The following is a 27,817-nucleotide window of genomic DNA, read 5'->3' as shown; positions in this document are numbered from 1 at the left end:
TTTCTCTTTTTTTTTTTTTTTTTTTTCTCTCCTTCTTTTCTTTTTTTTTTTTTTTCTCTCTCTCTCTCTCTCTCTCTCTCTCTCTCTCTCTCTCTCTCTCTCTCTTTCTCTCTCTCTCTCTCCCCTCTCTCTCTCTCTCTCTCCTGCTTACTGCAGATGCTGTGTGACCAGCTGCCTCATAGTCTCACTCCATCCCTTCTTTCCTATGATAGAAGAGGGTTTCTATCTTCAGTGCACTAAATTAAACCCTTTCTGTCATAAATTTCCTGTGTCAGATATTTAGTCACAGCATCGAGAAAGTTAACGGACACAATGCTTGTTTTGATACTTCCGGTTGTCCCAGGATAAGCTGTGATACACATTTCCAAGGAAAGTTATTCTTTGTTCATGAATTTTTAATCATTTCAATTTTTATAATTCTAATTTTTGATAATTTTAATAAAATGTTTGATTTTTTTAGATTAATATGGCTGTTTACCAGACAGTGAAGGTTTCCTCTGTGCTTTACTTTGACATTTGACTTTTATCCTGGGGGCAACCAAAATCTACGACAATTTAAGCAAGTTCGTGACAGAGTTATTTGGTAGCATAATGTGTGGGTTTAGGAAATATGAAGGTTAGACGAGAAAGAATGGACTAGAGGTGGAAAAAAGCTACTTGTCAGTTAAGGAAAACTTAGGAAGCAGAATTTATAGAATTTGCTGATCACATACAGTTAACAGTAAAAACAAATAAAGAAAATTAAACAGCAACAAGAGAAAGTAAGAGGTAGAACAGGATGGCTATTGGAGATTCTGTTGGATTATGGTATCATTGAGTAATTTTTTTTAAAAAAAAACAATGAGTTAGGCAAACCTTTTATATTTCAAAAAACAGGTCTCCCAGTTGATACCCGTGTATGTCAGTGCTTCCATTATTTCACGCTGAAGTCATCCTCAGTGCCATTGCCGTGGTTCATTTTCAAGTATTTGAGAGGAGCAAAAGATTCTTGAAGGTTCTTCAAAATGTTTCATTGCCAGGTACAGGACTGCTTCAGACACACTGATAAGTCAATTCCTATACCCAAATTTCTCAGTGAGTTATCAGACATGAAATCAATTGATTTTTAAATCCTTTTTGATATAAATTATAATGAAATACACACAGCTGCACCTATAAAGAATTGTCAAGCTTTTCTTTCTTTGACAGCCACTCTGGTAATAAGAAATATTAACACCCACGTTTTTCAATAAATAAATTGTACCTCACGGTGTCATTTCTAATGAAGCTTTTTTAGTCCTTTTCAAAAACATTTTGATTTCTTCTTTGAAAATTTCAAGCAGGTATATAATTTATTTTGGTTGTATTTACCCCTTCCTATTCCCTTCTTCGCCTCCTCCCATGCCATCTGAACCCCTTTCATTCCCCAACAAGCTTCTTCATCTTACTTTCACGTCTTTTCGATGATCCACTGAGTTTAATAAAGGGTTCTCACATGAGTATGGACATAGGGTTATTTATTGAAGCCTGAGCCAGTAATCATCACCGAAGAAAAATGGCTACTTCTCCACAAGCAGCTATGAACTGCCAATAGCTCCTTATCTAGGGTCAAGGCCTTATGATTCCTCTGTAATCCGTGACGGAATATTAATGAACTCAGTCTCGTGGAGTTCTTGTGTGGCTAGCTACAGCTGCTGTGAGATTATGAGTGTAGCAGCCATGCTATATCTGAAAGTCAGCAATTTGTAGCATTTGTTTCCATCCTCCAGCTCTTGTGTTCTTTGTGCCCCTTTGTGCCTTGCAATAGTTGATGAAGGTATTTACCCCGTATGAGTATTAGCATTAATTAGCATTAAAGTCGGTTATTCTCAGTGCTTTGACCAGTCATGAGCCTCTGGACTCATCACTTCAAACCTCTAGAAGAAGCCTCTGTGACCAAGGTCGAGAAGAACTCTAATCTAAGAATATATAAATAAACCTTTAGAAGGCAAATTTGACATGATCATTTAAACAAATAGGACTTGGACTTCTATAGCCATAGGCTTGTGTGTACCAAGTGTAAATTCCCTCTTGTGGAGCAGGGCCTCAGATTCAAGTAGAAAGCAGCTGGTTGCTGCCATAACAGCTGTGCACTGCTGCACACGCGGACACATCTTCCTAGAGGCCACCTAGCAGCCTTAAACCCAGATGCTTTTATTCTAAGTCTGGATCCTTCCCATCTTATTGTGTTATTTCTATGCATGCTGTCATGGTACCCAGTCAGGCTTTCCTAAACATAAATGAAAAACTACAAGTCACAATCAAAAGACAAAACATGAATCCTGATAAACTCCTGGTTAACGTAATAATCTATATTCCTACGGCAACAATTTTTTTTGGTTTTTCAAGACAACAAATTTTAATGAAGGTATGAACAGTGCATTACAGGAAAAAGGCTTTGTCATGACGTCTGATGAGATTAAATTGAAATTTGGCTTGTATTCCAGACTGTGGACATTCATAGTAATCAGCAAAATCTGGATTCTCAATGTTCTCTTTAAGATTGGTTTGTTACCCAGCTGACAGGATTACTACAAGAATTCATGTAACTGCATTACCATTCTAGGCAACTCTGATGATATGAAAGACAACAAACGTTTTTTCAAACTTTTACCATGAAGTTCAGAAATATTAAGTTGTATGCATTGAAAACATGACTGAGTTTCTTCCTGGAAATCAGCACTTTAGCCAAAGCCGTTCTCAGTAAAGTTGCCACAGCTTGATGAGTGAAACAGGAAAAAAAAAAGTTTGTGTGAAACTCAGCATTCGGTATGGCTATTTTCTGGATTTATTTCAACAACTAGTGAATATTCTTTGATTTTCTTCCAGGATCAAAAGACCACGGGCCTCTATGCCACGTGTGGTTTTACAGATCTCGTTTACACATGCTCTATTTCTGAACGGATTTGAGGGTTGCTCGATTTCTGGGTTGCAGTTGTTTATAAGTTGAAAGGGTTTTCTTGGTTATGGTGCAGAATCCGCAGTGATGCATCATGCATTCAAGATGATGTCTTTAAAGAAGTCATCTTTGACCACACTACCCACAGACCCAGAATAAAAAGATACCACAAATGGCTGAAAGTGTCAGCATAAATAACTATCAATAAATAAGGAATGTAGAAAAGCACTTGGCTTGTATCTCCCTACCCTATCAGAGCTAACTACATAGCTATTATACTTGCCAGGGATGCTCCCAGTTCAGCTACATACAGCATTTATAACATGTTCATCACCATGGTATCGAAACACTTGGGCAATTTAATTGGGCTGGCTCAATTACTTTTGGAGAAGTAGAAGAGGTGGCCTTCCTTATATCCCACTCCACTGGAACCAAGTTGATTACGTTTTTAAAAGCAAAGAGAGCCTTCTGAGAAAATAGCTTTCTGGGCCCCCTGTTCCAAGATTAAAGGACTGCCTAGGTAAAGAAATGACTGCTTCCCATTCCTGAAGGTGATAATGTTCCAAATCAAGCAACTCTCCAGTGGTAGAAAACACCACAGCCCGAAGATCTTTACTGAAAACATTTGAATCCTTTTCCTTGAACTTCACTCTGGGGGCAGGTAACTAGGAGTACTTTCTAAAAGCAGTTCACCTGAATGTGAATTCTTTCCAAAGACATTCATGGTGGGGAGCCTATGTTCTCCCCTGGCCTGCTAAAGCACAGTCATTCTCCTATTTAGGAAACTTTACTAGGTCAGGCAGGAACTAAAGCTTGGTAATGAAGGCCTCTTCTGACTTTCACATTGGACAAATCAGGAGAACTTAGGCTGTAGACGCTATTCGCTCTATGCGCGCAAGTGGGTTTGCGTTTACATAACAACCCAGGTTAAAGGTGCTTCTGTCTGAGTTGGAACGGAATTCTCGGTCTCTCACCTGTGCACATGCGTGTGGATGGCACATGTGTTGGGGTGTGAAGAATATGTTATCCTTAAGTGAAATCACTAACAACCTTTTTTTCCCCAGAAATTTTGGTTGAGCCAAGGTTTTTTAAAGCTATTTTTCTGAAACTAGGAACTGTGGTTGAATATTTCTGAGGTGAACTAAATATTTTGCTTACATAAGAAGGTGCTAGTATTTCAGGCCACAGAAGGGCTATCTTTTTGTAGTGGCAAGACTTTTCCCCAGAGTTTACCAGGAATTGAAGCTGATATGAATCTGATTTATCTAATGTTTTACTTTTTTATATTTTCCATAGCAAAGTAATACTCAAGCCAAGGTAACCAGTAATATTTCAAAGCACGATTTGAAATTTTGTAGAACTAGCATTTACCCTGAAAACGGGTATCCTGTTTTCTAGGCAGCCCCTTGGATGTTCTATCAGTGTGATGCATCTCATGTTGTCAAGGGTTCAATTTCGTTTTTAAACTCTTTGGCTTCCTCCTGTGGTCCATCCCTTAGTGCCATGTGTACCTGCAACAATTCATCCCTATTATGTCTTTTGACATAATCACAAGATGTTAACTTTTCTCATTCTCAACCCCCATTTGAAACACCCCGTGTAGCCCATCAGCTCTGATTGACGTCTCCCTTCCTTTCTCATCAGGTTCATTTGCAATTGTTCTCTAAGGGTTTCATTTTAGAGCACTCTGATGTGTGTATGGTGTCTCCACCCAGAAATTCTCACCACGAGATCTTAAATATTTTTTTTCATTTGCTATTAAAATAATGACCACTATTATTAAACATCCACCCCATAATAGGATTTGTATGGGTATCAGCTCATTTAATCTCTACAACTAAATTTGGGGGTCCGTTTGCTATTTTATTTGTACTCTTGGTTTCAGAGAAGACAAATATTGCAATAATAGCTCAGGATAAATTTTAGGGATATATTTGTCTGCAAACACTGTACTTTTATGCATTTTGTCTATCTATGGTACCCCAAGATCAAACTCTCCTATTTATCTTCTCCTAAAAATTGCTGAGTGACTTACACTGTCCTTCTGTCAACATGAAATACTGTGTGAATTGAATTCTATGTATCTATTTGACAGAAATCAGTTCAGAGATTGAAGAAAGGGGGGTTATTGGTCCTAGTAGCTAGGGATCCAAAGATAGTATGAAGTGCAGAGTATGTTTATCCAGGGACCCAAAGGTGAAAACCAGAGTGTGTTGTCCACGCAGTCCACTCTGTTTCACCTCGGTGCGGATGAACTGCCTTGTACGAGACAACCACATGGACTGTGTCTTTTCTTCGTCAAAGGTAGAACCAGATTAATTTAAATTACATTACATGCTCATTTCTTAATATAGTCATGAAAAATACTTAGATTAATCAAAGCTGAGTCTTAGATCAAGCATCAAAATCTACCGGTCTCTGGACACTACCAGAACAGTCTTTAAAAACTGGAAAAGAAGAAGACATGGAGACTAGACAATTGGCTGTGTCACCTGCCCAATGCATTGGCCACTTGGAATCTGCATGAATCCTGCTTTAGCATACCTGGAAAACTCTGGCATCTTCTCAAGCCACTCTCTACTTCCAAACCACTTGCAGTTTCTCCTGCTAGATCCAGTCAAACCTGTGCTCATTTTCCTTCCTGGGTATCCTGTGACTTTATTAACTACAGGATAGCTATCTGGATGGGGAGGGACTCAGAAATACAGAAAGAAGGGATACTAGCATCAAATTTCCTTTAAATAAGCATCTAAGACACAATACGAGCAGTTATCAGCTTATTAATTAATTATATTGTGATAGTTACAATGATGAGAATGACCCTCAGGCTTATATATTTAAATGCTTTGTTCCCGCTTGGTGGAACTGCTTTGGAAGGCTGAGGGGATGTGGCCTTGGAGGAGGTATATCCCTGAACTGGACGTTGAGGTTTCAAAAGGCCAGATCGGGCACAGTTTTGCTCTTCTCTCTGCTTCTTGGTTGCCTCAAAATGTAAACAGCATGCTGCTGTTCCAGCGCCATGACTTTCTGCTGCTGTGTGTCCCATTATGATGATCAAGGACTTACCCTCTGAAACTGTGAGCAAAACCCTAGCTAAATGCTTTCTTTTATAAGCAGCCTTTGTCGCAGTGTCTCTTCACAGCAATAGTAAAGTAACTAAAACATTGGTTAGCATTACACAACATATAATCACCATATTAATCTTCATTTTTGTTTTTTAAAATTCCATTTGTAAGAGAAAGCAGAAGAAATCCTGTTCTAGTCTTTGACCTATAGGATATATATATCATTCTTCTGGGTAGAAAAAGTTTATGTTCTGTGCCCTAGCCATCAAATAGCTCCCGGTTCCATTTCTGAAAGAATCTTGGATAACTTCATTTCCGAGGTCCCCAGAGAAAGCTGGAGGACATAGAATGGATTCATGTCTTCCGGCTCACACTATCAGAGGCCACAAGAAGGAAACATCTGTCCTTCTCAGCCAGACATGGGTTCATGTGACTATAAAACTATTATTAAAAGTTTTAACACCTCTGATTTATTTGTTTCTAGTCAGTGATCGGGACTTCCAATAATTCTAGGGTTCTTATTCTAGAGATTTCCATCTCTTCTCAGCTAGTTTCTATCATAGGCTCATTTCTGTGGCATTTGGTTTAGTGAGCATTATTTTTATCTTGAAGTTTTCCTCAAAAGATTTGGAATTGGAATAGACTTACAGAAGGCGGACACTGGGGGTAGATAATGCAGGCCAGTATTGAGAATGTTGAGTTTTTCACAGTAGTATTACTAGTGTAAAAGTGTGGGTCTAAACATGATCTTCATGTTAAAATGATATACAAGGTCTAAGATAAGTCACATGTTCTGCTGCTACACGATAATGACAAAGGCAAGTTCTAGGGCCTGGGATGTGGGTGTCAAAGCCCCTATGCTGGCTCTTTCCCTTAACCCTATCTTCTGTAGAACTTTTGTATGAAGTATAGCATGTTGGTTTTTAAACATATATGTAAGTATAAGTCTTCCTTCCTTTCCCATACTTAGTGTAATTCTCTAACCCTGAAATCCCAGGAATTCTAGGAAAGACATATTACTTCGAAGCAGATGTTCAAATTCTGGTTTCTGAGCAGCGTTCTGAAAATTGGAAAAGAAATCTACATATTGAGACATCAAAATAGGATTAGTTCAATCTGGTAAATGATTGAAGGGTGGAACAATGACCATTTAAAAATCACAAGACCCAGAATCAACTGTAAGATGTACAGCTTGTAAAAAAAATGAGAGAAAATGTTTCAAGATTACTCATTTAGATAGACCTATACAAATCCCCATACCTTGTGTATAGAATGCTCCGCCACTGGGGTTATCTTCATTTTTACTGTGAATATAACAAATTCAAATGGAAGGTTAAGATTGTCACAGAAAGAGAAGATTGGACTCACCATCTATTTTTCTTGACGGAGCTCTCTTCCTAACTGCTGACCCTCCCGCCCCCAGAGGAGTAGAACCAAGGCAGACTGTGTGCAAAGGCAAGCAAGTCACAGTGCTATGTCCCAATTTCACTCCATACCCTGTCCTATTAGTTCCTACTGCTGTCATGGAAATTACCATAACTTACTGACTCTTACCTTATGATTCTGCAACTGAGAAGTCTTAGTGGATGAAAACCCAGGTGCTGATGAGACTGACCTCCCTTCAGAAAGCTCTAAGGAGCAATCCATCCGCTGTTTTTCCTGTTCCAGAGGCTCCACCCCTCCCTGGCTCGAAAGCCCTGTCCTAGTTACAGTTACTATTGCTTTGCTGAAACTTCATGACCGAAAGCAACTCGGGGAGGAAAGGGTTTATTTTGCTTACTCTTCTGGATCATTGCTCATCATCAAAAGAAATCAGAAAAGGAATTCAAACAGGGCAGGAACCTGGACACAGGAGCTGACTCAGAGGCTGTGGAGGGTGATGTTTATGGGTTTGCTCCTCGTGGCTAGCTCATTCTGTTTTCTTATAGAACTCAGAACCACCAGCCCAGGGATGACCCCACCCACAATGGGCTAGGCCCTCCCTATGAATCGCTAATTAAGAAAATGCCCTACAGGCTCACCTGAAGGAAATTTCTCAATTAAAATGGTTTTCTCCCCTTAAATGACTCTAGCTTGTGTCAAATTGACATAAAACTATCCACCACAACTCCTTGCCCCCATTTTCAGAACCATCATCAAGACTACATCTTTTTTCCCATACCATATTTTTCCACCAGCCCCAACAAAGAAGCATCCTCTGCTTTTAAGGAAGCTTGTGATTTGACTGAACTCAGTCACATAATCCTGGACAGTTTCTTCATCTCAAAATCCTTTCATTTAATCACATTTTCAAAATCCTCTTTCCTCAAGCAGGTGGCATGTTTATAGGTTCTAGGCAATCAGGACAGGGATGCCATCGGAGCCCACTTCCCAGCCTCCCATATATGTGAGCTAGAGGAGATGAGAGTATAGTTTTGTACAGAGTAATGAAGAATGAATGCTCTATGAATGCCAGTTATGTGGAGAGAAATAGCAGGAGATAAAGTAGAGCAGCTATTTGCAAACTTATTAATAAAGTAAGATTGGAAGTAATAGCTACCTTGAAACAGATACTTCACAGAAGTTTGCTTATTTAATCTTCAAGAAATTTCATTTTTCATAACTTGCTATAATAAATCATGAAAATGATTCAAACAAGAAAAATGTGTGGAAGAGAGAAGCAAGAAGGAAGTATTTTAAGCACTTAGATTTAGCAATTTTCAAATGGGAGACAGGGAGTGCCATTTATAAACTCTATAAAGTATGAGTTTAAATGTCATAGCTTGGAAAAATACTGTGTGGATATTCAGGTTCAACCATAACTTGACAGTATACCAATGCAGCATTCCCATCCCTGCCTTAATTCTATTCTCCTTTGGTTTTCTATTATTTCATTGTTTTCTGCATGCAGTGCAAAGTTTGGCAACAGCTTCCAGTTCTGAATGACTAATGAATTGCTCATCTGTGAGCAGAATCTCCCTGGTGCAAGCCCTGTATGAGTTTCTGTTCCTCCCTATTCAAAGATGACATCGTTGATTGTGGCATTATTGCCCATGTTCACAGACCCAGCTGAAAAGATAAATGAGAGACGGGCATCCTTTTCAAAGTCTCATGCCTTAAACTATGTCCTTTGTTTGCTGGTGCAATTAGCTGTTTGACAAGCCTGCACTGACTCTTCCTTTGAGTGCAGAACACATGGTCATCTCAACACTGAATGTCAACCCTGTGCCTTTCTCTGTCAGTTATTTTTGTATTAAAGTAGTTAAGAGATTTGTTATAACTGTCCTTCAGGCCCCTTCCTGCAAGGCCACCTTGCAAATTCCAACTTTCCAATTAGAGTTGAATACATAACCAACACCAATGAAATAAATGCCATAAGATTTCTCCCATCAAAACAATGATACAGGATACATAATCCAGAATTGTGCTGCTCCAAGTATAATCCAGCACACAATAGTGTCAATTTGAACTTCAGAACAACCCTAAGAGACAGGACCTACTGTTCTTTCCATTTATATAATAAGAGAAAATGAAGTATTGCTTCTCTTTTTTCTTGGATTCTGTATTTGTGATCCTATGAATATAAATCAATCACTATACCAGGACAGAACCCAATAAGAGAAGCACACACTTAAACTCATGCTTGAATACAACAGTTGAAGAACTGAACAGAGGAGTGAGCTAAACTACCACAAAGCAAACATTGGAAGTACAGAGACAAGTGCAAGTCCATATAGGACTTATCATATTATGATAGCAATAGCCGTGACTAATTAAGGGCTAACTGTGCTAACGGGTTTCTGTGTGGTCAGCACACCTCTTAAATAACACTGTGAGCATGAGCCACCACCATCCTTGACAAATAAGAAAACCATACCTTGTAGACGTCATGAGGTATGTATCCAAGGTCAGACTCTTAGTAATTAAGAAAACTGAACATGAAATCCAGGTCTCTGTTTCCATGGTCAGAAGATATGTCTTCTTCTGAACGATGGGCTTTATGACCACAGGAGCCCTGATTTTAATGTGATGTATATTATCAAGAGGAATACCAGGGGACTCCAAGATTTGCTTACCGTCTTAGCACTATTAGCTTGTACAAGACAACACAAGCATACGTCTTACGATTTCTGTTAAGAAGTCCAAGTTTAAGACTCGAGTCAATTCTAAAGTTGTTTTCCAAAATGATAGATTCAGGACTGATATCATAGTTTATAGGTGGGAACTTTTCCAGCATTTTCGTAATAGTGGAAGGGACAAAGCAGCTTTTTGAATGTTTTTCCACAGGAGCGCAAACCCTATTATTTCCCAAAAAAAACCTCACCTCAGATTCAATCACTCCCACCATACCTGACCATAGAAATAAATTTCCAGTTTAAGAGTTTTATGGGAACCCAAACACTCAAATCAAAGCTGCTATGCTTTATAATCCAGATAAAAAATTGTTTTAAGAAATAGGAAGGTTTGAGAATAATAAATTTTCCAGACTTATAGACAAAGAAAAGACAAGAATCCCATGGCAGAGGGACCCAAGATCTGATCATTAGCATGTGGACACAGGCAGAAGGAAACTTAGGTTGAAAAAGATGCAAGGCTATCATGCTGGCCAGGTCACATGCCCACAGCACTGAGACTAGAGCTGTAACTAACACCTCCCCTGAAGTCTAGCTCAGACTTTGAACACCAGGAAAGGGTTGAACCTCTGGTGAGTCCATGGGGTCCCATAGAGAGTATTCAGAAAAAATCCTAGGAATCGGGTTTATATACACAAAAATCTTTTCTGATAGGAACCAAAAATCTATGGAGAAACCTTGTCTCAAAAATCCAAAAAAAAAAAAAAAAAATGTTTTCTGCTTCTCGTGTTCTTACAGAAAATCTGATCTCTGCCCCTAACCTTACTGTTAGCACCACCGTTTGCTGCTAACTTTTCCTGCTTTCCCCCTTCATCATGCAGAATCTGCATCTTTTTCTCCATGTTTCTAATACTATTGCATTCCCTCTTGGATCAACATATTTATCACACAAATTATAATATATAATTAAGAAATACAGATTAATAGTCATCTATAATAGTCAAACTTATAGTCATGTTAGGAGTGTTTTCCAGGTTATAAACAGATATATTTAGATAGATAAAGGTCTTCAAACATTTTGAAAACCTACAGATTATGGCATTTAATATGTTTAATAACCTAAGGCTTTTCATGACAGTGAGACACGTCTGTTCCTGGCAACACCAATATACTAAATAGAAGAAGATGGGTATCAAAGAAACTCCATATGGAGTTTAATTTATTTGTGATAAAAGTTAGCCACTGGCTAAGAAATTGCCTTTATCTTGACTGCTTGACAGAGTGCCATCCAGTTTGGACAAGCAGGACATAAAAGAAAGTGACTGCCAAACATTTCCAAAAGCAAGGTAGGATAGTCGTTCAAAATTTCTGGTTCACAGAAAGATCTGTCAGATGACCTAGGACTGTAGGCCAAAATGGATGCCCCATTATTGCAGAGGAACCTAGAGTAACTCTCCAGGCAGTCAGATGTTCCTGTCATTACATAATACTTCACCCTTCTGGGATATTTGATGGAGTTAAAAACTAAGTACTTAAATTTATTTGGTAGAGTTAAAGATGAAATAGTTAAATTTATAGTTTTCTTAGTTACAATGAAAAGTAACTTAGGTATAAAATTTTAGACTCACAAAGACAAGATAAATAATAGAGAATTTTCTCTAAATTTGCCAAATACGAATGGACTGGATATTGTAACTATAATTCTTACTTAATAACTGTTTTGTTATATATAGTTTTATTATAGTAGTCAAGGTTAAAACCTTTCTTTATAATTAGACAAAAAGGAAGAGATGTTGTGGAATAATCATTCTGTGCACTGTGAATATGTATTACTCTCATTGGTTAATAAAGAACTGACTGGCCAGTAGCCTGACAGGAAGTATAGGTGAGACAACAAAACTAATGATGATGGGATGAAGAAGGACAGAATGAGAGGAGACACCAGCAGATGCAGGGGAAATAGGATGTGTAGAAAATGAGGTAACAAGACATGAGCCACGTGGCAAAGATAAGAAATATAGGTTAACTGTAAGAGTTAGCTAGTAACAAGTCTAAGCTATTGGTAGAGCATTGGTTGTTAATATAAGGTTTGGTGTGTTTATTTGGGAGTTGCTGGTGGTCAGAAACTTTCTCCAACATAGGTTTTCAAATAGTTTTTCCCATTTAATTAGCAGGTAACTTTATATATAAGGGATCAGATGCATTTTATTTTTAACAGCCATAATAGAAACCATTGGAAGAAGTTACTTGAAAGGCAATCTTAAGAATACTCATTTACTCTTCTGATTTTCACTATTTGCCTTCCTTTCTACACAGTGTTTTCTTTGAATTCACTCTACTCTTGGAAAGCCTACTGAAGACATGATGTTTCATAAGGCTAAGTGGGAAGTTATGTAATGGATTGCCATTAGATGTTTCTGTGGATACTGTTCATGCAATATAATGCAATGCTGACTCAGCCTTAAGTTTTGTGTGGATAGATCCATTTTAGAACTTACTCTGATTCAGCCATTTAAAAGTTAGAGTCTACTTACCAGTTTCTTTATATCAGTAAGAAATTTGCTTCTAGGAATACATTTTGTTGGTTTCTGAGTATTTCTGCTTCAGTAGCTACCTGAAAGGAATCTCTTTGGAACCTGGCTCTTTTTATCATAGCAAAATCATCGGATGTGGCTTTTTTTCTTGGCTTAGAAGATCACTCTGCTTTTAGTCGCAAAATTGAAGAAATACTGATTTGACTAAAACAAATTAATCTCTTGTATATCTCAAATGAGATTGTATTAAGAGGAGATCATGTAGCACTTTGGGTGAGTAAGCAAATAGCACATGTATAGACATCTAATTCAGCCAACAGTCATGTCATTCATCATGTTGTGAATGTTCTTGCTCCAATTATCCTAATATTGGCATGGAGTACCATCTAGTTAGGCATATGGTGAAGAAGGTGGAATAGAGAATTTTGAACTCTCATCATCTTCAGAGATGTTTGTATTGTGCAAATCAAGTTTCGGAATCCATGATTGAAGAATCTGGTCACTGGCATTTAAAGGTGAACAAAAATCCTTGGTTACTAGAGTCCCTACCTCATTTTCAGTTAACTGCTTTGGATTCCCCCAGACACATGCAACACTTGCCTTCCTCAACTCTTCATGTGTCTTAGTTAGGGTTTCCTATTGCTATGAAGAGACACCATGACCACTCGCGTAAAGAAGATATTTCATTGAGGTGACTTGCTTACAGCTTCAGAGGTTCAGTTCATTGTGATCATGAAAGGGAGCAAGGCAGCGTGCAGGCAGACATGATGCTGGAGCTGAAAGTGCTACATCTTACAGGTAACACGAAATTGACTGTCACATTAAGGGAAGTTTGAGAAAAAGAGACCTCAAAGCCTGCCCATACAGTGACACACTCACACTTCCACTTTCTTTCTTTTCTTTTCTTTTCTTTTCTTTTCTTTTCTTTTCTTTTCTTTTGCTTTTTGCTTTCTTTTTCTTTTTTTTTGGATTTTTGAGACAGGATTTCTCTGTGTAGTTTTGGAGCCTGTCCTAGAACTAGCTCTTGCAGACTAAACTGGCCTCAAACTCACAGAGATTTACCTGCCTCTGCTGCCCATGTGCTGAGATTAAAGGCGTGCGCCACCACTGCCCAGTGGCCATTTTCTTTCAAGCCACCACAACATGGAAATTTGCAGTTCTTTACTATGCTTTGCACTTCATTTCTGTGAGTCGTGAGTCATGTGACTCTCCCACCTTTACTTGCTATATCTAAGAAACAAACACAACAACAAACAAAACTGCTTACCTGTTTTATCACCTAGCACATCCAGAATATTCTCTAGGTAAGACAAACAAACAAACTTAGTGAAGGTTTTAAATATTTGATGGGTTGATTTGGCTAGACAGTATGGAATAATCTTTGCAGCTAATGGAGCCATAAGTCTGGAAATATTAACAGAGACTTAAGGAATTGGCTTCATTTGTGGCTTCTTATGCTGAACAGTCTGAGTGAGTAATTACCATGTATAAAACACTGAGCTAAGAAATAAAGGATAATTAAAGATAAAGAAAATAAGTTTTTGCATAAAAGAACTGGGTTTTCAGGGAAAAGACAAACGTACAACTGATAGGACTCAATAAAAACACAAAATCTCATGACAAAAGAAAGGATTTGGTGCATTCGAATGTCAAACCAAAAGAGTAAAAAAATATGTTTGTCTCTATGATTACTCCCAAACAGGACAGTCTGCTTCCTGTTGGGTCAAACTTCACTCCTCCTCATCTGGGAAAGTAAAAATAAATGCCAGCAAATAGTTTTAGGAATCTTGTCTATGGGCAAGGAAAAAACTTACCCTGGGAGAATGTATCCATTCTCCTTCTGGGAGTCAAGTGTGAGTGAAGGGCAAGTGACTCCAAAACTTCCAGCTTAGTTCCTCTTCCTCCCTCTCTCCCCTCCTTCTCAGGTGCTCCTCCTCCTTCAGAAGCAGCCTTGAGGCACTTTAGCCTATAGTTAGTAACTTCACCCATCCCCTTTCTCACACAGCTTTACCATCCATAACATTAAAAATAGAACACAATGATTTCGAAGGTCTCCTCCAACTCCAAAACTGTCATGATTCCATTTTTCGGTGGCTCTGTAGTTCCCGGTGCCTTTTTTGTTCCTTGCAAAGGCTGGTGAGGCAGGGCCCAGCGGAAGGAAATACTAAGCAAGTACTAAACACTACTCCTCCACTGGGCTGTAACCTCGCCTCTTCTGGTGAGTGGGAAGAGGTTGCCGTGTTTCCCATATTCCATTAATCCACATACTCATCTCACAATTCTCATTTTCAGTAATATTACTGCTAAATTTTTTCCTAAAATTTCAGACTTAAATATACTTAACTTTCTCCTAATTAATAGTATGCCTGACATCATAAATATTTGTTTTACTCATGCCTCTATATACTATAATAAAAACACATGTATAGGTTTTTAAATAAACATATAACCATTATTTTTTTCTTTTGTACTCCCACTTATACAGCATTCTATTTTAAGCACTGCTTTACTATATTAAGAAAATCTTTTTAAATTAATCTACCGGTTGACTAGAGAGGTTGATCACAAATATTATAGGAACAGGTCAACTTATATGCATGGATGTCTATAAAGCTTCTAAATACATATGTTCCACTCAACCAGAATTTTCTAATATCCTTATCATCCACTCCTAAATAGATTTGTGCATTACCTGGAAAACAATTTGCCAAGCAGATTTTTAAAGTTCAGAGTAAATTGGAGAAAGGGCCACATTACATTTGAACCTTAATAAATACTTAATAACCCATAAGACAAATAGCCATGAATTACAAGAATGGTTTTAAGTGCAGGGCTCCTATGGAGTCAACCTGCCCTCTTGTTTTTGGTCATTATAAAACCGGAGTTACAATATGGCCAAGTTTATTAGCACCATTGATTTGTGTATTTTATAAAATGGGACCCTTGAATAATGCGGGACCAGGACCATTAAGAAAATCTATTTCCTTTCTCTTCTTTTTCTTCTCTGTCTAGTCTCCTCTGCCTTTAAAATGTCTTTCTCATAGAAGGGAAAAGCGTGAGGATGGCTCTAACTGTGTCTTTTTTTTTTAAATGAGGTTGTTTACTTCTTGAATGTGTGTGTGTGGTGCCTGTGTGTGTGTGTGCATGCGCATGTGTGTGCGAGTGTGTGTGTGTGTGTGTGTGTGTGTGTGTGTGTGTGTGTGCAAGCTTTGGTCCTCAGGTGGAAGCAGGGTTCCTGTGCTTTCGTCCTCGAAGCTGTTTTTCTGGAAGGGAATGGAGGCAGCTGTGTTTACAGCTCAAGTCTTGGCATACATTTACCAGAATCTATTATTCATATCATTCAGTATCAGGGAGAGATCTCAGGCCACCTGTCTATCTGACAAATTCACCCTTTTGTGAGCTTTCTGTTCATAGCAAATTATGTTCACATTGATGAATTGAGTTTTTATGAGCATTGCTAACTAACATTCTCACAGAAGGCCAGGGGCAAGAGCCTGCAAGTGTTTCTGGTCTACAACTAAATGATGAAAGAAAGAAAGAAAGAAAGAAAGAAAGAAAGAAAGAAAGAAAGAAAGAAAGAAAGAAAGAAAGAAAGAAAGAGGAAAAAGTGCTAGTGTTTAAAGACAGTTTGCCATTGTGGGGTAGTTAAATCTTTTGGCATTGATTTAATATTTATAATTCCAAGAATTTCCATAAATTATTGCAAATAAATTATTGCTTATGTAACAAATAAAACATGGGCGGGGGGGGGCATGCACCATTTTTCTTGGTGGCACAGAGTATCCTTGATGAATCCTACATCTTGATAGGTAACTACTGATCAGGGCAAAACAGAGAGTTGGAGGATTGACCGGCATCAGTAAACCCGGCACTTTCACACTGTAATGTGGAAAAGTCACCGCAATTCCAGCTTGAATTCCAGCTTGCTATTTCCATAGATACAAAGCGGATTTCTCCAGCCTCTAGGAGCTCTGGTGGTTATGATGCTAAGCCATGTGGCAAGAGTTAAATAAACGAGAGCAGTCTTTCACAAAAGACTAACAGAATGCGAGCTCCCTAAATGGTGTGTGGGAGAGCCCCAGTGTTCATGTGGAAAGGGAGCTTTTCTTCCCTTCCCATGGAGAACCGCTTCTCCCTCAGCCTTCTCCGCCCCTCCCACTTATTCTGCCTCTTCTTTTGCATTTCATTTAAAGCAAGAGGAGGGGGGTTGAATAAGAAAGATATGTTCTACTTTTACTAAACCCACATGTCAAAGCTCTCATTCAGAATTTACTCACAATGATCAGCCTGCTTAGGTGCCAGATTTTCTTGTTGGTATAAAAAATTTTTTAAAGCAACAAAATGGATTTTTTTTTTACAAAGTACAGTCATGAGCCATATCGATAAAAATGATTTTTCGCTCTTTGCTTCACAACCGTCATCCTAGCTTCCCAAAAGGCAGATCATCACCTTTGGTCAGGTACGATATTATTCTGTTCAAGGATAGCCTAAGTCAGTGGAAAATTCTACACCTCCACACAGCAGCCTGCCAAATGTGCCAGACACATCACCTTTCAATGCAAAGACACCATAGCACAAAGAGCGCTTGGCGTCATCCCCTGAAAAGGCACACCTTTTCGGGGAGCAAATGGCAAGTGGAGCCTGTGAGACACCATATGGGAGGAAGCGGCACCAGGCTCGCTTCTCCTTCCAAACCCCACAAGCTGCTACCTCATGGTGGTGTGTGTGTGTGTGTGTGTGTGTGTGTGTGTGTGTGTGTGTGTGTGTGTGACTCTCCCACGAAAGCAATGACAGCCAACTGGCTACCTGGTCGCAGTGTCAGCTGGACTGCTGACCACGCAGGAATACAGCTGAGCATGAGGCTGTGCTTTCACAGCCTCTGAAAAACAAGACATCCCGTCCTTTACGTTTATGTAGTCGTGGGGATGCAACTTTTACAGGCTTCCCCATAGCTGCCATTGCCTTCAGCTTTCGGAGCAGAATGAAAAAACTGGGTTTGTGATCTTCAAAAAATAAATAAATAAATAAATAAAATAAAATGAAGATAGAGGCACTTTTTACAGTTTTTCTGGACTTTCCTGTTCATCTCTAAACATATTAGCGATAGATGCCTCTGACAGTTCTTGTGTGTATGTGTGTGTGTGTGTGTGTGCACAAGTGTGCGTGCACACACAACAGCATGGCACCTGTGTAGACGGAGGACCGCTTACAAGAGAGGGTTCACTCCTTCTACCACACGGCTCAACTTTAGAGCATCATGCTTGTTTCAGCCTCCCTACCCCCTAAACCATCTTGTCAGCTGTTAGGTTGTGTTTTTACATTTTTCCTTTTTATTTTACATTTTTATTTCAAGTGAATTTCGGAGGGCCCGTGGCAGCACAATGCTGCCGTCACAGGTTTGATCAGGATGTTCTGCGGTGAGCATAGTGACCACTCATACGGATTTCTCCTTGAGAGCTCAGGTTTCACAGAGCGTCCTTGTGTCCCACCATATGTTCCTCTTTTTGTTCAGAAACTGGGGTAAATGCCACTAGAAAACAGGACCCGTTTTCCTGTAATGACTGTTCACCCTCAGATTGTGAAAAGGGACACAAGAGACAGGGAATGTGGGTTTCATCTGGAGCTAAATACTTTCTGGTAGTGCACACTCTCTGGTAAAGCAGCCATGGCAGGCAGCACCCTGTAGGTTGGTGTCAGGCAGCTGAAGGACCGCCATTTTGCTCCCTGGAACTGCTACAGGATTTTACAGCATTTCTAGAAGCCCGAGAGTTGGCTGAAGCTGGCAAAGCATTGTTCCTTTTTTTAACTCATGTGATAGGTATCTTCAACAGTGTCAAACAAATTTGTAGAGCTGGTGATTAGCTGCCCAAAGAGCATAATGTATGCATTATTAATTAAAGAAGGTAAGTTTGGCTAATTGTCATTTCTATACAGTAGCAGTGCACTAAGATACATTTTAACAATCTATAAATAATTGATAATTTTTTTTCTTTCATCTTCCTTCCTAGTTTGCATAAAACTAATGACTTGGTAAATGTTACTCACTTCAAAATATTCTACCTCTTCTATGAAAATTAAACTAACACTGTAACCTTAGCAAATAAGGAGATTTTTCCCCCTTTTATTGCAAGTTTAAAAAAAAGATAGGAAATATAACACTTGTAACAAAAAGTGATTCTGTGAAATCCAAATGAGAATCATAAATAATATAAAATCAGCGTTAAGAATGTGACCGTAAGTCTAAGAAATGGGAATGACTTTATAAATACCAGGATTCAAAACCACAATTACATATACCCATGCATATGCTCACATGCATGCATATGAACCTACATACGTGTATGTATGTATGTATGCATGTGCTTAAATATTTGTGTATCCCAGCATGCTCAGACACTTACTCATTACCTACCCAGGGCTTGAACTCATGTAACCCAAAGGCAGCTCTGAATCTCTTCCCAACCTAGTCCTAATATTGTGGTATTTGCTGATTAGTCTATGAATAACCCTTAAACCTCATTAGTTTGGGGGAGGTGCCAAATTTTCCCAAGTGAAGGGTTAAGTGTACTTCCTACATATTATGTCAATTTGACTACAGCACCTAGCTGGATCCTCATAAGCAGAGACTGCTGCAATAGTAGCTACTTCTCCTGTTTGGAGGCGCTCTCTTATTTCTGCAAATCCACAATCTGTCAGTCTTGGATAACAATGTAAGAGCTTACTTCTTCACTTTCAGTGCAACTGCAACTGAATACTCTCCTGGATTCGTGGAGCGCACTATAATGTCTTACATTTATTTCGTTGGGGGCATACATTCTGATTTTTTAAAAAAAAAAAAAAAAAAAAAGATGACCTACAAAGTAAAAACTGCCTAAGTGACATATTGTTATTTAAGCTTTCGTCTAGTCTTACATATGCTTCATTATGATAAAAAACAGGTTGTAAGGACTGATTCCATGACCTTTTTTTCTCATTTTAACCCTACTGATATGTCACCCATGGCAACCTTAAACTGATTTTAATAGAGTCAGCCCTACTGTTCATTTAAATTGAGGTGCAAGAGCACTTAGACCAGGGAAATTTGCATTCAGCAAATGGGGATTTGATGAGCAAAAATGATAAGATATATGTTGTATAACATGGCCTATTTTGCCAGCAAATAAACAGCTCTTGAAATTGATAAACTTCAGAATATTTTATCCTCAAATGTTTATACATAAATGATTAAAATGCATTAGCAATTCTGCTTTTGAAAAAAAAAACTATATTGGGAAAACAACACGGTTGTGTTGCTTAAATTTGTAATTAACAAATTTATTACTAATTCTGTTCAGTTCTTTAATATGCTGCATTCCTGAAGAAGAACATTAATACACAATGGCAGGAAGAAGCTAATTTTAAGACTTTGGAGAAATGAATGTCTTTTAATGCTGTGTGTTTCTCTTATCTGCATGCCACATTATTGTAATAAGTACATTCAGGAATAATTTCTTTTCAAATATTTTTACAAATCTTGCTCTTATTTGCATGCAAGTAAGTTGTCAGCTTAAATCTTTGAAATGCAAAATATATCTCATTTCTATATTTCATCAAGGAGCCTTTCATGTTTAATAAATTACAACTTAGATCCTCCAAGACTTTGTTTTTCATTAACTAAAAGCAAAAGGATACATTTAAAATCTTAATCACAACCTGCAAGATTATTTGCATGTTGCTGATATTTGTCTTGATGGGACTTTTAATATTTGCACACTAATCAGGAGAGCAAGGTTATACCAATAATATCTGAAGACAAAAAAAAACTTTGGGCATTATTTTCTTTATTATATTCAACAAGAACTTTAAAAAAAAAAAGAACTTTCAGTGGCTCAGCCTCGGCAGGCTCTGTGCTTTTGTGCACATCCACCTCTCCTAAAGACTTACTGTGAAAAAAATGGACACATCTCACAAGCACTGCTGAAAAATATGTAGAAGAATGTCACACCTCTGGGTTCCGTCTGGCCTTTTAGGAGCACTTGATTGGCCCATATTAGAGCGAATCATTGACAACCCCAAAACAAACAAGGTAAATTACCCACTCCCTCCCCAGGCACCTCCTTCTGGGTGCTAAACAGAGATGGGCATTGAGAAGAAACTAAAGGGTGCTTCCTTTTCTTCTTCTGCTTGACCCCAATTCAAACAGTGGATAACGGTGTGTCTGCCTTTTTGCTTGTTTGAGTTGTTGTTTTCATTTTGTCCCAATACCCCAGCTGATCTTACAGAAAGGGTCTGGGCTTTGAAAATGGGATGGATCATCTCATCTCAACAGAGAATCCCCCCCCTAAAAAAAATGCTTTGAGAGCTCAATATCCTTATTAGGGGTGTAGGGTCCCATGGGCCACTGAAACACAGTGTCACACAAGAAGCGAACTTCTGCTGAACTTGCTGCCCTGAGACCTTCCCTTAATCTTTTACTCTGGAATGAAAGATCAAAAACCCCAAGCAGTTTAAAAAAATATGCAGCTAATGTCACGCAGTTAAACTGATGTAGCATGCATGTTGTTTTGCAAGCTAACAGGTTAAATACGGCTTTGCTTTGAGATTCTCATCAAATTTCGTTTTTATAGAGAAATCTCTGAAAGCAGAAGGGGTTGCGGGAGGGTGAGGTAAAAAGAAATAAATCATTGTAGTCTCAGGAACAGTAATCCTTGTTGAGGATTTTGGCTGATTGATATAAATAACATCGTCCCCGCCATCTGTCCGAAGAGGGACCTTTCCAGTCAGTGTTAAGCTGCAACGGCAGAATAATTAATGAATGGTGTCCTTTGTGCTGGTAATAAAGACAAGACAAATTATGTTATAATCCAACTGCTGCTCATTTGTCACAGCCAAATAAAATGTCAAATAAAAGTGAGGGGGGCACGGTGTTTGTTTAACGGACTGCGTGCTACCTGTTTCTATTGTTGACAGACAACCGGAGTGTAAGTTTTGAACGTTACGGGAAGAGGAAAACCTCTGAACTCAAATCACATTTCCTTGAGAGCTGGGGTTGGAATGTAGGGAGATACGGGGGCGGGGCGGGGCAGGGGGGAGCCTGGCAGAGAAACACTGAAGTAAGTTTTAATTAGGGAGCTGCTATGCCACCCGCTCCTCTGAGGAAGTCGCCCGCGATTATAGAGCAAAAGCTCTGCCTTGCAAAGTCCAAGTTCAAAACACAGCTGAGCGCTCTGTAAATCTGCAAGAATTCGGGAGGGCTCTCGTCTTGCATTCTCAGGATAGACACATTCATCCAGTTGCTCGGAAAGCCAAATCATGAAAACTGAGCCGGGATTTAGCAAGTCCCCGCTGGGAATTACCTCCGATGGAGGGCAGGGCCGCACCTCCTCAGAACATGCTCCTGCTGTAAAGATTCACAGACCTGGCATTCAGACAGGCATCTGTCGCTTGCTCTAATGCCAGTTCAGAGTATACATACAAACATCTGCTTCCGTGCACAAAGGGATACAGAGCGCTTGACAGGTCTGTGTTAGCCGGGCTTCGCAATGCCAGTTCTTTATGCAAAAACCCTAATGCTTCCCGGCAAGCCATTAGAAGTGATACAATCAGCCCAGGCCCCATTAAGCCATCAGTGTCCACCTGTGATAAAGATGGCCATTTGTTTTCTTAAAGCCCACTTAATGTCTGCTTAACTCAATTTGTCAGGAAATGTAGAACAATTTCCTCACAGTCTGAAATTTGGTAGTGGTTCAAGTCAAAGGCCAGGTCTCGTCCTATTCAAATGATGGAATAAACAGTCTTCACGTCCGATCTCCCTGAGGAGCCACTGTTTACTTTTTCTAAAAAAATTATGTTGCTGGAAAAGGAAAACATTTGCATCCCTTTCCCATTATTATTTCTCTTTCTGAAGTCCTGGAATATGTCTAGCAGGGAAGCGGGCTGTGCTCGGATTATCTAAGAGACTAACTTTATTTTCTTTCTAAATTCAGGCCAAAAAAAAAAAATTGGTTTGAGGAGAAGAGTCCTTGCAAAATGTCACAGCAGGAATCACTTCGGCCTCTTAAAAATGTCCCATTGTCTTAAAACGTTTCTAAATTGCTTACATTTATGGCTTTTTTATAAATTGGAAATTGGTTTTGTCTTCTAATATCCTTTAACACTGAGAATTTTAGAACCATTTTTGAGGAAAGAAGTTATTAGGAGCTTATGTTAATCAAATATGGAAGTTTATGTTGCTTCCATCTGAAATCATTTTCAGCCACGTGGGTCATCTACTTGAAGGCTTCACATGTATTTCTGTGGTTAGCCAATAGGGGGCTCCCTTAAGTACTTCAGCTATAGCGGGAGCCCTAGCCCAGTAAACTTTTGCCCCATACAAAATTAACAAGAATTTTTGATCAAATTTTAATCAAATATTTATTGCCCACCCAACAACTTCTACACTCAAAGATTTGGTTTTCAGATCCTTGTATCTCTGCTTAATGTACATAGGAGTTAGCTACTTGTAACTAAAGATTTTCTCTGCTCTCTGCTTGTGTATAAGATCCACTACACAACTAAATCAATTATATGGATAATTTGATCAGTGGATACTAACTGGGCATCTACCGTATTCAGAAAACTGAGGCAAACTTGAGGCTTTAACTTGTATATGGGATGAATAGTGACCTCACTTTATATTTTACAAATATAAAGCCGTGTAGTAGGTCTGTCTTTCAAAGAGAAGAGAAACCAAGGCTGAATGATGGTAAACTGTGTGCTTCTTTACGAGTGAGCAGCTGCCTTTTTTTTTAAACCTTGGCAATATTCCCACAGCTTTGCTTCTGTGTGGTAGTGTTGTGTGTACACTGCTTACTTGTGTCGTATTCCACTATTCCAAGGAACAGTCCAGGAGGCAATAGAATTCCCTAAAAGTTGGTATGATTGGAGAGGGGCTGGAAGTTAGAATCTAAAACTAGAATGGATGTTCACACATTACAATGTGGGGTCCTTGTTCCTTCAGATTGCAAACATCTATTCCTCTGGGTTTCCCGCTTTCTGCACTTGCAAGGGCCCCTACACCCAATATGTTAACCCAGAAGAAGAAAGTGGCCAATACTTGATTCTGGAACATAGTCACCAAGTAAAAGGTCAATAGCGCCAGTAATACCTAGAGGAAAGTCAGAAAAAAGGAATGGTATTTTTCAAAGAATGGTTTGACCTGTCTAAGGAGTTTGCTTTTCTGCAAAATCAACTAAACTAACGATTCTCATATTGCAGACACGGAGCCTTAATTTTATTGTCGTAAACCCATCCTGTCACAAATGTTGGAAAATATTTTAAAATTTAAAAGTGCATAATATTTATCCTAATTAATATTTGGGTATATTTCTTACCAAGCTTTCTACTTAAGTGTTTGGATGGGTTGTATGGTAGCTAAACAATTGTACGAACTCATGTTGAATTGCTTTCTTAGCAGATTTTAAAAAGGGAATTAATATATATTAAAATTAACTTGAAGTCTACACAAAATATAGAGAATATAAAAATGACTCCATATTTTATCCTGTTTTAGAGATATTTCCTTCCAACCTTTTCATACTACACTTGTGTTTACTCCTAACATTCATAATTTTAAAGCAAGTGTGATATACAAAATTCTTTATAATACCTAGTATTATTTCATTTTTTAATCTTCATCACTTTAACTACCTTTCACCAGATTACTCCAAAACAATTATAGGAAAAGATGACTACTAAGAACTACTTAGCATCAGACGTCGACACAACTGCTGCCCTCTCTTCAGCACTGAGTATTACCAGCGGAAGAGAGAACAGATGTAGTCTCTTTCCAGTACAATGTCTCTGTAGACATTTGTGGCTAAACTCCAGAGTGGTCAGCACACACCATTGTTTTGAAAGATTGCTGCCTATCTCCAGAACCTTCACCTCAGTTGTGTAGGGGACAATTCCAGGTATTCCTGGTACCATGAGAAAAAAGAAGCCAAAGATCAGCAATACAAAGAGTTTCCAGGCTTTAAGATCCAAGCCACATTTTTCCTGTGATGTGTCTGTTCTTGTGATATAAATTCTGATCTTTGGGTGAGCAGATATCGGATGCTTCAAGTTTACTTTCAAGGAAGATGTGCTATTATCAGTCTTGTATAGATGAGAATGTCCTTCTATTGACTTAGCAAACAAATGACAATATTTAAGATGTGGATAATTTTCCCTGTAAACTCATCAAGTGTTGCTTTGGGTTTTTATGTTTTTGCTTTTATTGGTGTTTTATTGTACTTGGTGGAAAGGGTCTTGGGAAAGCCTGTGATTTTATTTATTTAGTCTTGTTTTTAGATTGAGCATCTGTAAGAAAATGTTTTACATTCATCAAAGTTTTACTAAACTATTTCCAAATAGTATATCTACTCAGTTAAATTTTGATAGAACCTATCACCTTTTATATTAACAAAGGTTTGTTTTTTTTCCTCATTCACCGTTTTCTTTAATTTCACTTCTGATCATTACACTTAGATTCCTATTATTTTTTTAAATAGTACAGTTTTTCTAGAGCATTTGCATACATATAGCTCAAAGAGAATCCACCGGCTTTCTGAAATCAAGCATATCTTCTTCACTGTTACATATGTTTTCACATTCTCGGGAAACATCTCCAGTTTGTGGTCCAAATCACGGACCTAATTTTTGATAGCAAAAATGTGGCCTTTGATGGGATTTAATTTTTATTTTATCCTTGGTCCTCACTCAGCTTTTTTCAGTATCTTCCCCTCTTACCATATTTCCCTCTTAACATTTGTTGAGTTTTCAATACCTAACTGTCAAAAGAAAATCCAATGGATGCTGAATTGCCTAATTATCTTGTCATTGGGAACCTTCTAGAGTTCTCCAGGCACTCTCCTTTCATCTGAGCTACAGTTTTTCCTCCGTGTTGAAGACTTTATGTTCATCTTTCTCAAAGGGCAAACATGGATCCAGCACCCTATGCAGGCTTGTTTTAACCTTCTGCTTCTAGTCTATGATGCTTGTCTCCGTGATTGGAGCCGTAGACCCACACTAACAGTTCTTACTATTCTCCACTGGGATTGCTAAGCCCTGATGTGGTCCGGCATTCTAAAAGGTGCATGGCTTGCTTAGTCTCCCATCTCTCTTGCAGTGTCCTGGTTATTTCATGGAAATCACCATCTCTGAATTTTCTCAGGTAAACCAAAAACCTATTGCATAGTTCAAAGGGAAGGCAAGGATAAGAAGGAGACAAGAGGGAAAAAAACTGGTGAGAAAGACCATTAACAGAACAGTGTCTCACTCTTTGATTAGCTCAGTTGAAAAAGGTCGGGGCAGCTTCTGCCTGCATTCAGAGACCTGGCCCAGGTGGTCCCAATGCCGGCACTTCCCGGTTCTTACATGTCTTCCAGTAAGCTGTTCTTAAGTCGTATTACTGTCCTGACTGTCAGTCTCTGTTTGACTTACTTTGAAAGGTGGAGTTTGTCTCTGAGCACCTTGAGGGGCAAGTCCCAAGAGGAGGTTTAGGTGTTGCCAGCCAGATGCCATTTCAAACCAAAAGTCACAGTTTGTGTCAGTTCCTCATAGAGGGCATCACACCGAAAGTTCACATTCAAATTTGTCCTCTGCTGCGGTTACTCCACGCTGTGTCTTTACGAAGAAGTGGTGACCCACCCAAGAGCACGGTGTGTGCTTTAGTTGTGCCTTTGACCCTTTGAGCTTCCAGGAGGACACTTTGGATCACAAAGCTTGAATCTGATATTTAATCATAATGGCGGCTTTCAGACTATTATTTTTTTCCAGTTGGGAGACTTTTCTTTTTTCACTCATCTAAAACACACCTTAGTTCTTTATAGAAAGAAAGTGGGATTTACATCATAGAAAAAAAAAGTTCCTCTTGGCTTGGATCCCTGGAAAGGAGGTGTGTGAATGGCCTCAAGTCATACATTGCAGAGGAAATACCATCCAGATGCCTCAGTGAGCCTTTTCTTGGCAGACGAGTAAGAGCCATACTGAAAATTTTAACAAAAGAATCCTAAAGACCCTCCCTGTTGGAATGGGCACTAATTAAAAGGAACAGTCACCTCTCCGCTGACCGAAAAGTAGCCATTTATGACCAGAGTCCACCACGCAGTTAACGCTTTGAGTTCATCAGGAAACTGGATTACAGCAAGAATTTCGGGAAGTGAGTTAGCGAATGGACCACACTCACCCAAGCTCCCGGGCCCCTCCTCTCTGAGATGGAGGAACACACAGGGTGGCCCCTCGGCTCTAATGAACTGGACAGGTTTTGTTGTCGGTGAGGTGTTTGTCATTACATATTGCACATAATGTATGGCCCTGTTAGAAGGGAAAAATTGGAGTCAAAGTGGCTGGAAAGTTAGGTCTGCTCCGCGGCTCTGCGAGATTGTTGACATCTGCCGAGGTTGGAGCGCTCAGTAAGCGGGAAATGGGGTGTCACTCTGAGTGGTAGTTTACCATTATCCTGGCATCCTAATGAAGTGTCTGCAGTGCACAGAGCTTCTGGATGGCATCTTAACGCACGGCTAAGCAAAAGCACTTCTCTCCTTGTCACTGCCATCCATCTGCCTGCACCCTACTGTAGCCAATGGGATGGAACCATGCTACAATGTGCTATAAGCCATTTAGAGTTGCGCATTGCATAATCAGTCCCATCAAATATGTTAAAAATGGCTATTATTGGTTATTTTCCTCAAACTCTGGCACCTGGAGTTTGAAACATTAAAGTTAAACTTTCTCGAGTGCTTTTTTTTTTTTTTTTGCTATTAATTCCATTTCTCCGCTGTCTATTAGAAAGGGTTGCATCGTCCTTTTGAGTCTTGGTAATGGATGAAAAGAGTTATATGCATCCTCATTAAAAACTTCCTTGTACATCACACTTGGTGAATTCAATTTACAATATAAGGGAATGGCCATCTTTGAGGTAACCATTTTTAAAGCAAGGACAACTCCAATTGCCATCGGCTTGTTTTCGTCTTAGAGTACAGTCCTTGGTTGCTGTGAGTTTGTTTTTTTTTTTTTTTTAAGAGAATTCTTTAAAGACACGGCACATTTCACCAAAATCATTTGCATCTTAAGCTACGACTGCCAACACCAGCTGACTTAGTTTGGTACTTTAACACTACCTAGGATAAAATTCAAGTGCACTGAAGAAGAAGATGGCTGTACTAGGTATCTCAAGAGTGGGCTGTGGGGTGTGTGTGTGTGTGTGTGTGTGTGTGTGTGTGTTCCTCCAAAACTTCTTTATAGATAGGT

General features: G+C 39.0%; 1 protein-coding gene and 1 long non-coding RNA gene across 2 annotated transcripts in view; one reads left to right on the top strand and one right to left on the bottom strand.

Annotated features, from left to right (window-relative positions):
* The window catches only part of LOC126500271 (uncharacterized), a 13,510-nt gene extending 5,958 nt beyond the window's left edge, over nucleotides 1-7,552 (bottom strand). Inside the window, exons 1-2 of the long non-coding RNA XR_007591288.1 lie at nucleotides 7,537-7,552; nucleotides 7,243-7,286 (exon numbers count right to left, since the gene is read on the bottom strand). This is a non-coding gene — a long non-coding RNA (uncharacterized lncRNA). The remainder of the gene's footprint in view (nucleotides 1-7,242; nucleotides 7,287-7,536) is intronic.
* The window catches only part of Arhgap15 (Rho GTPase activating protein 15), a 591,259-nt gene that overhangs the window by 492,673 nt on the left and 70,769 nt on the right, over nucleotides 1-27,817 (top strand). The window lies entirely within an intron of this gene.

The sequence above is a fragment of the Alexandromys fortis genome, unplaced genomic scaffold (genome assembly GCF_014885135.2).
Source record: "Alexandromys fortis isolate MF-2015 unplaced genomic scaffold, M_Fortis_MF-2015_v1.1 scaffold_33, whole genome shotgun sequence".
NCBI lineage: Eukaryota > Metazoa > Chordata > Mammalia > Rodentia > Cricetidae > Alexandromys > Alexandromys fortis.
Note: the sequence above shows the minus strand (reverse complement) of the source record. Positions and strands in the feature narration are given on the sequence as shown.